The sequence below is a fragment of the Psammomys obesus genome, unplaced genomic scaffold, assembly GCF_907164565.1.
Source record: "Psammomys obesus unplaced genomic scaffold, mPsaObe1.curated_primary_1811, whole genome shotgun sequence".
NCBI classification, from domain to species: domain Eukaryota; kingdom Metazoa; phylum Chordata; class Mammalia; order Rodentia; family Muridae; genus Psammomys; species Psammomys obesus.
In genome coordinates this window covers 4,879,139-4,892,789 of record NW_026591918.1, presented here as the reverse complement: position 1 = coordinate 4,892,789, position 13,651 = coordinate 4,879,139, and the positions used below count along the sequence as shown (strand labels likewise).

General features: G+C 46.4%; 1 protein-coding gene and 1 non-coding gene across 2 annotated transcripts in view; one reads left to right on the top strand and one right to left on the bottom strand.

The window, feature by feature from the left end:
* The window catches only part of Arhgef3 (Rho guanine nucleotide exchange factor 3), a 227,377-nt gene that overhangs the window by 158,378 nt on the left and 55,348 nt on the right, over nucleotides 1–13,651 (bottom strand). The gene's annotated exons all lie outside the window — the stretch shown is intronic.
* On the top strand, nucleotides 8,322–8,428 carry LOC129680734 (U6 spliceosomal RNA). The gene has a single exon (XR_008720734.1). It is a non-coding gene; the product is annotated as a U6 spliceosomal RNA (small nuclear RNA).

Below are 13,651 nucleotides of genomic sequence, written 5' to 3'. Positions count from 1 at the left end.
GTGTGTGTGTGTGTGTGTGTGTGTGTGTGTGTGTGTGTGTGTGTGTGTGTCCGTCCTGTAGTTGAACTCCCTTCCTGGGCATGGGGAGACCCCTGCTCAAAAACCAGAGGCCAAGCCTTACTAAAGAAGGGGAATACCGCCCACTCACTTCCCAGCCTTCCTTGCAACCAGAGCACCAGAGCAATAGCTAGGCTCAGCCGATTAGGTACTGTCATCCTAGACCTAGGTCAGGAGCTGGGAGGCTGGGCAGCCAGGACACTGCAGAGCTGGTTCTGTGTGGGTAATTGGAACTTTATTAAGAGGGGGCTGTGAGGGCCGACTGGAAGCCATGTTCTATTGTCAGGGGGAGTGGTCTAACAGCGGCATCTTCCTACCTGGCAACAGCAGCAGAGGTGTCCTTAGGAAGGACTGTTACTGGTATTATTTGGGGCTGTTCCTGGTTCCCTGATTCTTCAAAGTCTTCCTGAGCTACCTTGAATTCACTTCCTACTTAACAGAACTGTCTCATTGCTAAGTGGTTAATACCAGAACACAGGTCAGTGAGGCGGTCCAGAAATCAAGTGCACAGAATAATTCAGAGTTCCAGTCTTCTCTCTTACTTATACTGCCTTGTGACCTTATGCCCTGCGCCAGTGGGCCTCTAGTCCTCCTGGACCTTAGCTCCTCTATCTTCCTTCCCTCCTCTCAATCTGGAGTCACATGTGGTTTCTCATCAGCCTCCTTCCTGTCTCTGGAGCTTTCCACCTGCTCTTTCTCTCCAGGAAACCCCACCCCAGCTTTTCACACAGTGGTGGCGGCCTCACCATGTAGTATCAACTCGAGGGAGGCCTTTCCTGACCAGGCTGTGCAGAGGACTTGGTTCTACACGCCAGCTCTTATTCTCTGTCCAGGTACCTGTTAATTTCCTTTGCAGGACCTACCACATCCTGTGATTGATTCATTTCAGATAACAATAGCCAACACCCCTGCCCAAGGGCTTCCTTCGTGCCAGATGGCAGAAGTTCCTTGAATTTGATGCCACTCTGCACTTTCAAATCCGTAGGCCATAAACACTCTTTACTCTCAGAAAGGTTAAGGGAGTTGTCCGATGAACTGGGCCCAACAGAGATGAACAACTTTAACTTGTATTTGTATGATGGGCTTCTCACCACAGTACTCCCCCAGGCACTGATCGAACGAACACTAATGTGTCACAGGTGCGAGGTCCATGAATCTGGTACTCCAGCCCTCTCACCTCCACACACACACTACCACCACCACCACCACCACCACCACCACCACCACCCAGAACTCAGTAGTCTAGCACCCACATGCCTTCCAGGGAAGAAATGCATTCTGACCTGAGTGAAGAGGAGGCTGGTTTTCCTCAGTCAGCAAAAATGGGCTCGAGGGCGAGTGTGCATGAACACGTCGGAAGAGTTCACAGCCAGCCAGATGGGACTCAGAGCAGCAAACAACACTTAGTGTTCTTAAAGAATTGGACAGCCTGAAGAAGCCAGGAACAATTTTCAGGCTCTCCCCAAGGGTAATGCCTTCAATGGGATGTCAGGGGTGTGTAAGAACTGCTAGGCTGAGTGGGGTCTGGAAGGTTAAGAACGAAAGAGAGAGGAACAGTGAATGCAGCTCATTGAGAGAACCAGTTAGTCAAGGGGCCCATAGAAAGGCCAATGAAGACTGGCAGAGTGGGTTGGAATCAAAGTAGGAATTCTGTCTCTCCCTGGAGAAAACAAACAGCTTGGATGGTTCAGAGTGGCTGCATAGCCAGATCAAAATTGATTTTGTCAAGGACAAGCACATGGCTATATAATACTGGTCTAATTCTGGTAGGGTGGCAGTCACTTCCTCCGAATTTTAAAAGTCACAGGTATAATTGTATCAGCTAAAAGAAACTGTAATCACAATTTTTTTAAAAAGTCCCATTTCTGTCTCCTGGCTCCGGCTCCCCTTTCCTTGCAGAAGAAGCCAGACAAGGCCATCCTTCCAACAGCACACCAGTCCCTCTTATGATGTGAAGCTCCAAAAGAGCTCTGAAATGGGTGATTTATGGAGAAAACCAGGAGTCACCTGCTTTCTGATAATGACAGTCACCCTTGCCATCTGAAAACAACGCCCCCAAAACACACCTCGAAGTGACAGGGGATGAGATGATATAAACCCCAAAGAAGCCAAATTTGTCTGTGGTGTGACAAGGAAAAGGCAGGACCCAAGCAGGAAATGCATTAGACCCCACGCGTGCCCAGGGAGAAGACAGTGTAGACTTCCTCCCTCCTTCACCTCTGGGCAAGCTGTCTTGCGCAGTCCCGTGCCCAGGCTTTGCTGTCCAGCACAACACAGACTAACCCCTCAGAGACAGCAAAAGGCTATTCCACAATACTGGAAAGAGTGAGATCCCTGCACTGGAGAGTGGGCCTCTGTGAGGTGCAGACACTGATTTGGGCAGGGCTGGGCCCAGGACTCTGAATCTCTAACCGCCCAGGTCATGCTTCAGCATGTTAAAGCTCATGATTCTGGATGCTCAGGAGAGCCTCAGGACTTCTAAACGATCCCCTTTAGTCATCGGGATAAGTGACTGTTACCGGGGGGAACCTTGTTTAGACAACATAGCTTTCGTCTATCTAGCATGCATAAAGCCCTGGGTTTGATTCCCAGTACCATGTAAAATGACATGGCAGTGCACATCTATGATCCCAGTGCTTGGAAGGCACAAGGATCAGGAATTCAAGGTCATCTTGCCTTCATCCAACAGCACTTTTACTCAGGGTTCTTCCTCACCCACCTTGGATGGGCAGCCCAGTGCAGGCATGATTCCTCATGATTCCTCATGCTGGCTCATGTGCACACTGGGCGCCACTAGCTGTGACAGGGTCCTCTTGGGGACCTGTGCACCTCCTCACCTGCCACAGGTTAAACCTTTCTCTCATGACAGACACTTTGATAAAACCATGTAGCAAGCCTACACCAAAAATTTTGGAGGGGTGGGTTCTAAACAGGGTTTCTGTGTGTGGCCCTGGCTGTCCTGGAACTCATTCTGCTGACCAGGCTGGCCTCAAACTCAGAGATCTACCTGCCTCTGCCTCCTGAGTGCTGGGATTAAAGGCATGCACCACCACCATCCAGCTACCCGCACCAATTTTTAATGGCTAGAGCCAGTTGCCAGGCTATCACACAGCAGAGGAAGAGGAATTACTTGTGGTAACTCTTCACTGTGGTACCATTTCCCATCAGGCCAGAGAAATGAACCAGCAACTATAAACAGCAGAAGCCAAATGAGTCTGAGAGTACACAACTCACAAACGGGAAATTTTTCTTCATTTTTCTAAACCAGAGAGTAGAGACTGGGCTCTAAAAACAACCTGGAGTCAAGTTGAGGACCAGGAGGCAGCTTAGGGGGAAACTCAGTAACTGAGCTATTTCTTCCAGCAAATGAATGTGGGCACAGATCCTAGAAGAGGTTTTTTACTAACACAGAATCGAGATACTCAGAATCCCTTCCTACTGCCTCCTACTAAGGACTTCTCAGGCTTCCTTACCCCTTAACACCTGCCCTTTGAGCTTAGTAGCAAAAAAATACTTCTTACTCAGTTGTGGAAGTCCGGGGCTAACAACATGAAGTCACACACAAAATGTAACAGATTTAACTAACACCCTGAAATAGAAATTCAGAGCAAGCAGATTAGTAGAAGGAAAGGCAGTTAGTGAGGTGAGAGACGAGGTTGAAGTGCCATTCCCAATAGGGTTGACTTGATGGACCACGTCAGGGTGACAAATGAAAGGAGACGGAAAAGCCACGTCCTGAGCCACAGGTGTCAGGGAAAGGGAAAAGCAAAGCAAACTGAGGACAAGCATTTTAGTGGCACATATGCTGGGCCTCTTAGTCACTCTAATGAGAGGAGCATATTTTTTAAAAGATGGGGAAAGGCCTGGAAGAACAGAGACAGCGAGAGACTATGATGTTTCAGCAGCAAGTGCCAATTCTGAACACTTGAAAGGTGTACTGGTCTACGTTCCAAGCCTTCTATTCCTGGGAAGTCTTAGAAATTGCTGATGAACTTTTGGTTGCTAGTAGAGGGCCTTCCTATGGAAAAAAATACATTAGACTTTTATCACCCAGGTCCCAGGATGGGAAACAACATACTGGGAAGAAAAGTACTTCTGTGAGATTTTTGTTTTTTTTGTTTTTTTAAGCTAAGTGTGATGGTAAGTTTTCATTGTCAATTTGACACAACTTCAAATCACCTGGGATGAAAATATAGGGCTGTCTAGTTCAGGCTTGCCCATGGCATGTCTGTGGAGGACTGTCTTGCTTGCTTTAATTAAAGCGCCATCCACTGTGAGTGGCACCATTCTCTGGATGTGAGTCCTGAACTTGAAAGTGAGCAAAGAGTAGTATGTGTGCATGCATGTATTTCTCTCAGTTCCTGATAAGGAGCACGATGTGACAAGCTGTCCAAGGGTATCCTCCTGCCTTAGTGGACATTCACTTGAGTTAAAACAAACCCTACCTACCCAACGTTGCTTTCTGTCAGGCATTAGCAACCGAAACGATGTGACTAGAACACTATTCTTTGTCATCTCTGCTATAGTTCCTATCTGAAATGCTCCCTAAGGGCCTATGTATTAAAGGCTGAGAACACAAACTAGTGTTTTGAGAGGTGGTGGAGGGTATATGAGCTGACACCTAGGGAAAGAAAGTTAGGTCCTTGGTTGGGGGCATTGCATCCCTGTCCCCTTCCTACCGCTCTCTTTCCTTCCTGGCCACCATGAGGTAAGCTGGGTCTTCTGCAACATGCCCCTGCCATGAGACCATGCTCTGCCACAGTTCCACAGCATCAGGAGTAAGTAACTATGGTCAAACTATGAGTCAGTATAAGCTTCATCTTTTAAAAAGAGTTGTTTACCTCAGATGTTTATCATCACGACAGAAAGCTAGCTATCACAATTCATAAGTACAATACAAGTTCTTAATCTGTAGTCCTCTACATTTCAAGTTATCACATACAATACAGGCTAGTTCTGTAAGTTAATGACTCTTTAAGATTTTTCTGGGGTTGCTTACTTAGTGTTTCTGTCATTAACTACGCAGACCTGAGTTAGATCCCCAGAACACATACCTTAAAAAGCCAGCTGTGGTGGTGTGTGCTCATATAACCCTGGTGCTGGGGGAGACAGAGAGGCAGATTGCTGGGCCTTGGTGGGCAGTTAGCCTAGCCTGATGTGCCAACTGCAGACCAGTGACAGGCCCTGTCTCAAAAGGCAAGGTGGTAGCCAGGCATGGTGGCAAACACCTTTAAACCCAGGGCTTGGGACAGAAGCATGAGGGTTCTTGTAGCACGACACCTACCTGATCTATAAAGTGAGTTCTAGGTCAGCCTGGCTTCGTAGTAAAACCCTACTTTAAAAAAAAAAAAAAAAAAAGGCAAGGTGGACAGTTCCTGAAGAATGACACTCATGTGACACTCATGTTGACATCTGACCTCTATATCCACGTGTGTATATACACCCCACAGAAACACACACACACACACACACACACACACATACACACACACACATACACACACAAGTAAATGCTCAAGGGCACATGCACATTTTTTTTAAATTCCAATTCTTAAACTGTCCTACTGAGGTCAATGGTTTAGAGTGTTACCTCAACATCAAAATGATCTTTGATAAGAAGTTAATAATTCAACAGAACTGGGCACAGGGGTCTTTTCTGAAACTGATACTTCAACCAAGGACCATGCATGGAGATAAACTAGAACCCCTGCTCAGATGTAGCCCATGGCAGCTCAGTCTCCAAGTGGGTTCTCCCTAGAAAGGGGAACAGGGGCTGTCTTTGACATGAACTCAGTAGCTGGCTCTTTGATCACCTCCCCCTGAGGTGAGAGCATACTTACTAGGCCACAGAGGAGGACAATGCAGCCAGTCCTGATGAGACCTGATCAGCTAGCGTCAGATGGAAGGGGAGTAGGATCTCCCCTATAGTGGACTTGGAGAGGGGCATGGGAGGAGATGATGGAGGGTCGGTGGGATTGAGAAGGAATGAGGGAGGGTGCTACAGCTGGGATACAAAGTGAATAAACTGCAATTATATAAAAAATAAAAATTTAATTAAAAAAAGAAGTTAATAATTTTTCCACGTCAAAACCACAAGCATTAAAAGAATGCAACCAGTGATATAGTAGAGAGACAAGCAAAATAAATCCCAAACTGAGACAACCCCAAACTTTACAAGATGCATTAAGAGTGAATTACCACAAGTCAACACGTATCAGAAGGAACACACTAGAAACATTCCAGAATGGATTTGTATTACATTTAAAATTCAGTCAAGAGCTGGAGAGATGGCTCAGAGTTAACCTACTGGCTACTCTCTCAAAGGTCCTGAATTCAATTCCCAGCACTCACATGGTGGCTCACAACTACCTATAATGAGATCTGGTGCCCTCTTCTGGCGTGCAGGCATGCATGCAGGTAGAATACTATACACATAATAAATAAATAAATAAATAAATAAATAAATAGATAGATAGATAGATAGATAGATAAATAAATAGATAAATAAATGAAAATTCAGTCAATGGCTTACAGCACAAAACATATTCTATGCCCAACATAGTCCCACGTGTACCAGGTTATGTCTTTTTTCTTTTGTCTTAATGGTAGAACACACACACATATACACACACACAGCAAATCCTCTGGACTCTGTCTCCCATAAAGTCTGGATCTATTACATAAAAGGGGGAAATACTTGGGGGAAAGAAAGGTGTTCTACTACACTAGAAAGCTAGGAAGGTGGTTAGGATGTTTCCCATGTTCCCTTCCCAGACAATCCACCCCTTAGCAGTGCTGCCTTCAGGAATGGCCTATGGCCGTGAGAGCCCAGTCTGAAGAGCCGGGCAAGAAAGGGCTGACATGTTCATCATCGCACCTGTTCTTCATCGCAGACCCACAACAAACTGACATAAAGTATTTAATCTAATCCCCATAAGAACCTGGAATATTGCAGGGAGGGAGCATGTATCTCAGAGAAACTGTTCCCCTGCCCAGACTGGTAAACAGCAGGCCATCTTGGACTTCACTTTCTGGCTACAGAGGAATGGGTCAAGAGTGGAGCTTATATATATATATAAGCTTATATATATATAATTATATATATATATATAATTTTTATTTTTTAATATTAGTTACAGTTTGTTAACTTTGTATCCCTGTTGTATCCTGCTCCCTCTCTCCCTCCCAATCCCACCCTCCCACTCTCATCTCCTCCCTGCCCCTTTCCAAGTCCACTGATAGAGGAGAACCTCCTCCCCTTGGGATGGACATTGGATGTAGGAGCAAACAAGTAACAGGACAGGCGCCTACCACAGAGGGCCTCTGAAAGACTCTACCTAGCAGTGTATCAAAGCAGATACTAAGACTCAGAACCAAACCTTCAGCAGAGAGCAAGGAATAAAAAAAAGGGGGGGGTGGGTAGTTAACATGACCTGGAGAGAACAGGAGTTCCACAAGGATCAAATATATCTGAGCACAGAGATCTTTTATGAGTGGAGCCCTTCTAAGAGCTGACCAGCAGCCTAATGGTGAAGACCAGAGAGTTGAGTTGACCAATCAGGACCTCCTTAGGGACTCTCAGATGGGACGACTGAGACAATTCTGTGAGCTACAGGCCACAGAGTTGGTACCACCATGTTCCCAGCAAAGCCACACACAGGGATAAAAACCTGAGGGCAAAAGCCCGGGTCCCACAACCGAGTGCTCTTTTATTAAGCCATCAGTTTCTATGGACAGTGGAGCACCTGTTCTTTGCTTAGAGCTCCATCTAAAATGCCCACAAGACATCTGCAGTGCAGCAGCCCCGTGCAGAGCCTGGCTGCTGGGAGCACCTGGCCACAGAGCACAGTAGCCTCAGATTAACAAGCAACCGTGCCCGCGAATAGGAGGCCAGCAGGCGGGTGTTTGCTTTCTCTAGGTGCTCAGACATCAAGCGAACCATGTCCTAAACTACCAGTTCATAAGACATATAAAGGACAGAGAAAGAGGTTAAATGACATCCTAGGGTAGATGTGTACACACACACACACACACACACACACAGACACGGACACAAAAACAAACACCAGACATGGACACACATGAAACTGAAGCATTTACTAGTCAAATCTAAGACACATCTATAAGCAGCTGGTCTGATCTTTTAAACACATTTTAAAAGATTATGGGAGGGAGGGCGCCTAGGGACTATCTGAGAACAAAATATACTTAAGAAACTCCGTAACAAAATCATACTCCTTGGTTACATTAAAAACTAAGGGACAGTGCTCACTTCAGCAGCACCTATACTGAAACTGGGATGACACAGAGAAGATTAGTGTGGCCTCTGCCCAAGGGTGACATGCAAATTCGTGACGTGTTCCATATTAAAAACAAAACTAAGAAAGAACTCTAATGGGATGCGCTGGCCATCCTGAGAGAGCCATGGGGAACCTCCCGGGAGAGGCACCTGTGAATGATAACTTTGCTGGATTTGACAATAACGTGCAGGCACCCTTATTCTAGGCATCTATATATCTGCAACTGTGTTATTTTGAAGTGTCAGCAAAACGAAGCCAAGACCGTGTCCACAATTAAAGCTAGTAAGTAAAGCAAACATTAGCAGCTGTTGATTCTGGACAGCGAATACTCGCTGTATTTGTCTTCCAGTTTTCCCACATGTTTGTCATAGGGAAAACGCTGGCAACACAACACACACTGTGAAAATGGCAGTTGTGCTAAGCCCCCAGGAAGGAACCAAGTGAATCCTTTCTCTCAGTAAGCTACACTCAACACTCCCTCCTCTGCTGCTACGAGCAAGGATGGCAGGTATGTGTACCTTCAGCGTAGGCCCCAGACAGAGCTGCAGCACGGTTTTAGGGTACACACTGTACACAGGGGTCCATGGCATGGCCTAGAGTCCCCAAGATCATCAGAGGGAAGAACAGCTACATACATGTCACTAAACACCTGTGCTGAGTCAGTTTTCTCCTATCCCCTCTTAGTAAGGTTCAGATAAACCTGCATAAATTAAAATGCATAGCTGAATCATCGTTCTTCTCCTAACTCAGAGCTATGCTCTTAAACAAACCCTCCTCTGTCCATTAAAAAAAAAAAAAAAAAACTCTCAGCCCTGTTCCCGCCCCCCCTTTTTCCTTACTGGGCGTCACATCCAGTCAAGCCTGGGAACACAGAGCACGCTGCACATTAGCCGTATTCTGTCTCACAGAATGTCCCCGCCGTGCTGAATGTGTGTTAACCAAGCATCAGGGACTAATGGTACGTGTTGCTGCTCCAGCGTCAAAGCCAGATGGTTCTAACCAGAGCCACCTGCCAGGAGGCAGAGACAATCACACACAAAAATTGCTGGCCCAGGACTTGGACAGCTCCAGAGCTGGATGGCAAGAGAGCCTGCCTGGTGAATGTCAGTGAGACCAAAATTCAAGAAAGGGAGGAAGGTCATTACCAATCTTACATAGGCTCATCCATTTAAAATGCCCCCGGGCAATCATACTGTAGTAAGATTTGGTTTCAGAGTGGACACATTTTACTCACAGAAGGCTACTTACAGATACTCAGTAATATGGAAATGGCTAGTGAGTAAAATTTGTGTGCTAAACATAAACAAAAGGAGCAAAAGATACTTAATATGCATGAGGCACCAATCCCTCAAGTACAATATGTACACATGAAGTCTACACAAGATGTACAAGGCAGTGGGCATCTAGAGGTACACAATACAAATGAGCACTTTAATCCACAGGAGGCCTTTTGTGGCTGCCCACTAGTGCTGGTCCATTCTGGCTCCATGTGTCTTCTGTCCATGAAAGAAGTGAAACAAAAATCAGACAGCCATTTTTTTTTTTTTTTCAGCCAACTGGCAAAAAGCAGCTACTTACCAAACAGATCTGTCCCATAAGGACCTGATGCTCACATTTGTCCAGTCTGAAGTCCTCAGTCTGGCATTCTGACCCCACATGGCTTCATCACTTCGGCCTCTGTTATAGTGGCCAAGGATTGTCTACCAAATTCATGGTCTGTAATATCCAGGGGCAGCTGACAGCAAAATGCCCAACCATGAATGAGCACTGTGACCTCCCTAGGCTCTCAGGGTGAGGACGTGGATAAGATGTGGGCATGAGTCTCTGGGTAAGTGACCAACAGACCCTTTCTATATACCCAGATTTTACCAGTCCTGAGAGGCCTTGTACAACATCAATTAATCGCGTCCTATGAGGCAGGGTCTTCTAGCCCCAAACTTTGTTAAGTACTTCCTCTTGCTTATAAAAGACTCTGATTATGGAATATCTTTTTTAATCGCCATGCTTCTTCCTTTTGCTAATTATAGGTGGGATATACCTCTTTTCTAAAATAAAAAAAAATTAGACACGACAAAAAGTATGCAGCTACCATGAGAGTTCTGGAAGCTCTCACCCATCTCAGACTGTCCACCAAGAGTGACAGCTTTCCCGACTTTTCCTACGTATCTGTTCATACATCATCCTTCTTCAAAAATGGACGGTTTCTATTCGCTTTTCATCGTGAGCAGACTGAGTTTAGTTAGTGTGAACTATACACTGACCCTGTGTACTTTACCTCACCTGCGCTTGAATGCAACACACTGCTGAGGCCATAGGCCCTGAGGCCCTGAGGCCCTGAGGCCCTGAGGCCAAACGACCTGTTTAAGGGCTGGACCCAGGGCCAGGATGGGCAGAATGGCTCAGTGGCCACCAAGCCTGAGGATCTCTCTCAGACCCACATGGTGCAAGGAAAGAACCAACTTGCACAAAGTTGTCCTCTGGCAGCCGTGTGTGTTCTTTGGCCCACATGCGCCCCTCCTGTGTCACACACACAACAAACAGAGAAAAGAAAATGTAACCTGAGCTACCCTCCATCTCAACACTGTGGAACTCTGAGGCAGTTCTGGTTTTTATTCTTCCCACAGAAACACTGGGGATAGGAACAGGTTTGACGAAACAGGCTGCGAGAGCATGGTGCTTTTGCACAGTAAGCCATAAATGAATGTGCCACACTACTCTTGCTATTATTATTATTATTATTATTTTACCACTTTTGTCATTTTAAAATAGCAGTGAAAATGAACGATTTGACTCCATATTTCCTCTTTGGGCCTGCTTCTCCTAAGCCCGTCACAGTTTTTCTACCAGGTTTTCAAATCTGCATTATGCCTTTGCCAAAGTCCTTTGTGTATCTGGAGGGTGGGCATGAGATGATAAACAGTGTAAGTCTTTCCTGCTTGCAAGTAACTTTGTATGGAAAAGATTCTCCACGAAAGTGCTACCCAAGGCATGGAGGCGCTGGAGTGGCGTGAAGTAGGTCCAGGCACTACCTTACAATGTGTGGCCTTAGCATAGTTACTTTCCTCTATTAATTTGTGGAGAGGCGAGTATCTAAAAGTGGCCAGCATGCCTTTCTCTAGGGCACAGGCCTCCTACGAGCCTCTCCCCAGCATGCAGGCTGAACCTCAACATAGGCTGTCAACTCCGGAGTCGCTAACCTGCTAGCTGTGGCCTTTCAGATCACTAGGAGGGGCACTGTCTGGGTGGCTTCATCTAATCTGGTGGCAGCATGAAGATATTTCACGGAAAGGAGGCTCTCCAGCATTGAAGGTAGGAAGTGTAGGGAGTGTGGGCTACAGGAACTCAAATCAGCGACGGCATGGGCGCCAAGGCCTGGCAACCCCAAAGAACTGAAATGAGTGGAGGTTAAGCCTGGAGAAATGGCAGCCCAGTCTGATATCTTGATTTCTATGCTGTGAAGCCCAGAGCAGAGAACCTGCTGTACAGAACGGAGCCATGAGTGGGTGGTAAGTCTCCAAAATTATACTAGTTTGCTGCTCTATGACAGAAGTCAACATACCTCATTTCCCCACCTATGAGGAGAAGATGAGACTCAAAGCACTCCCATTCTTGAAATCATTTTTGAGGGGGGAGGGGGAATGGTCAGATGTAGAAAACACCCTACCAAGCCTGGGGGTGGACAGAGGGCTGTTATCTGGGACAGGTGGAGCCATTGCTGTGATTGCCATGACAACAATGTTATAATACAGAATGAGAAAACAGCCTCAGCTCAGTAAATATAGGAAGAAGAAAACTTTAAAAACAAAATCTGAGGAAATACAAGCATATTAAAGGGGATTCTGAGTGATGAAAGGTTTCACATAGAATATTCTCTTATTTCTAGCACTTTAAAAAGACTACACTTGAACAATGAAGTATTCATTGCGCTTGTTTCATTTGTGTTTTACTTTGTTAGTTTTTGTCTGTTATGGGTCCTCACGCTGGTCTCAAATGCCTAATGACCTTCCTGCCTCAGCCTCCCGAGGCCGGGAGCTGGGGTTTTGTGCCATCTCCCCTGGCTTTTCATGTGGGTGTGAGGATCCGAACAGGTTTCTGTACTTGCAGGACAGGCCCTTCACCAACTGGGCCAGCTCCTCAACCCCTTCCTCATCTTTAATATCAAAATATCAGTCAGCTCTCAAAACTCATGGGTCCTAAATCCACAGATTTGACCACAGATCAGAAATACCTGAGGGCTGGTGAGGTGGTTCAGTGGTTAAGAGCACTGGCTGCTCTTCTGGAGACCTGGGTTCGAGTCCCAGGCGCCCACGTGGAGGCTCACCGCCATCCATAACTTCAGTTCCTGCTCTTCTGGCCTCTCTAGGCACTATACACGCATGCTACCTAGATAAACACTGGGGCACACACATATATGAAAAATAAAACAGGAGCCGTGGACTGCCCATGTACAGTCTGCTTTTCTTGTCATTATCCCCTGAATGGTTGTATAGTGAATATTGCCACAGTATTTATAATGCTTTAGGTAGCACAGAGATCCACATACACTTTGACATGTATGAGAGGCTATGCAGCTCTAAGACACATGAGCATCCGACGACTTTGATATTTGGGAGGTCTTGGACCCACACCCCACTGTGGAGTGCACACTGCAGAAATGCCCTGGTCTGACCTGGAGCCGTTCTTCAGTAAACACAAGTGAGGCTGCAAGCAGAGGCTGTGGCTGGTGAGGGAGGCCTGCTGCCTCCTTTTGAAGCTTAGAAATGGTCATGTCATAGTCGGTGGTGACCTGGCCTGGTAAGGTGTGAGTAGTAAGGGCTCTTGCTCACTGAGTTGTGAATTCCAGAGAGTCTCCGATGGAAGACTAGACAGTTCCCTTCCAGACACTAGGAGAAGGGTGAGTAAGGCCATGGGGTGAAGACACAGGACTCACTATCAGAAGAGAAGTTCCAGCCCTGAATTCTCCACTTGCAGTGGCCCTTAGAGTGATCACAACTATTTCCTGTCTGTCCAGTAACTTTCTCTTTGGGAAACATCGTTAGACCCTTCCTCTGAGCCACTGGCCCTGCCTCACCTCAAGTGGCACAAAACCAGCCAGAGGGGAGCACCTCACCAAGCCCTGTCCAATCACAGTTCACCGTCCTCTTGATCTCAGGGGCAAGTCATTACACAGCGCACAGCTCAGGTGGGGACAGTTCTGCAAGAGGATCTTATCTGTGGACCCTAGAAACAAAAAGGTCTGTTTCCTCTGCTCAGTGCATCATCTTAAAAAAAAAAAAAAAAAAAAAAAAAAAAAA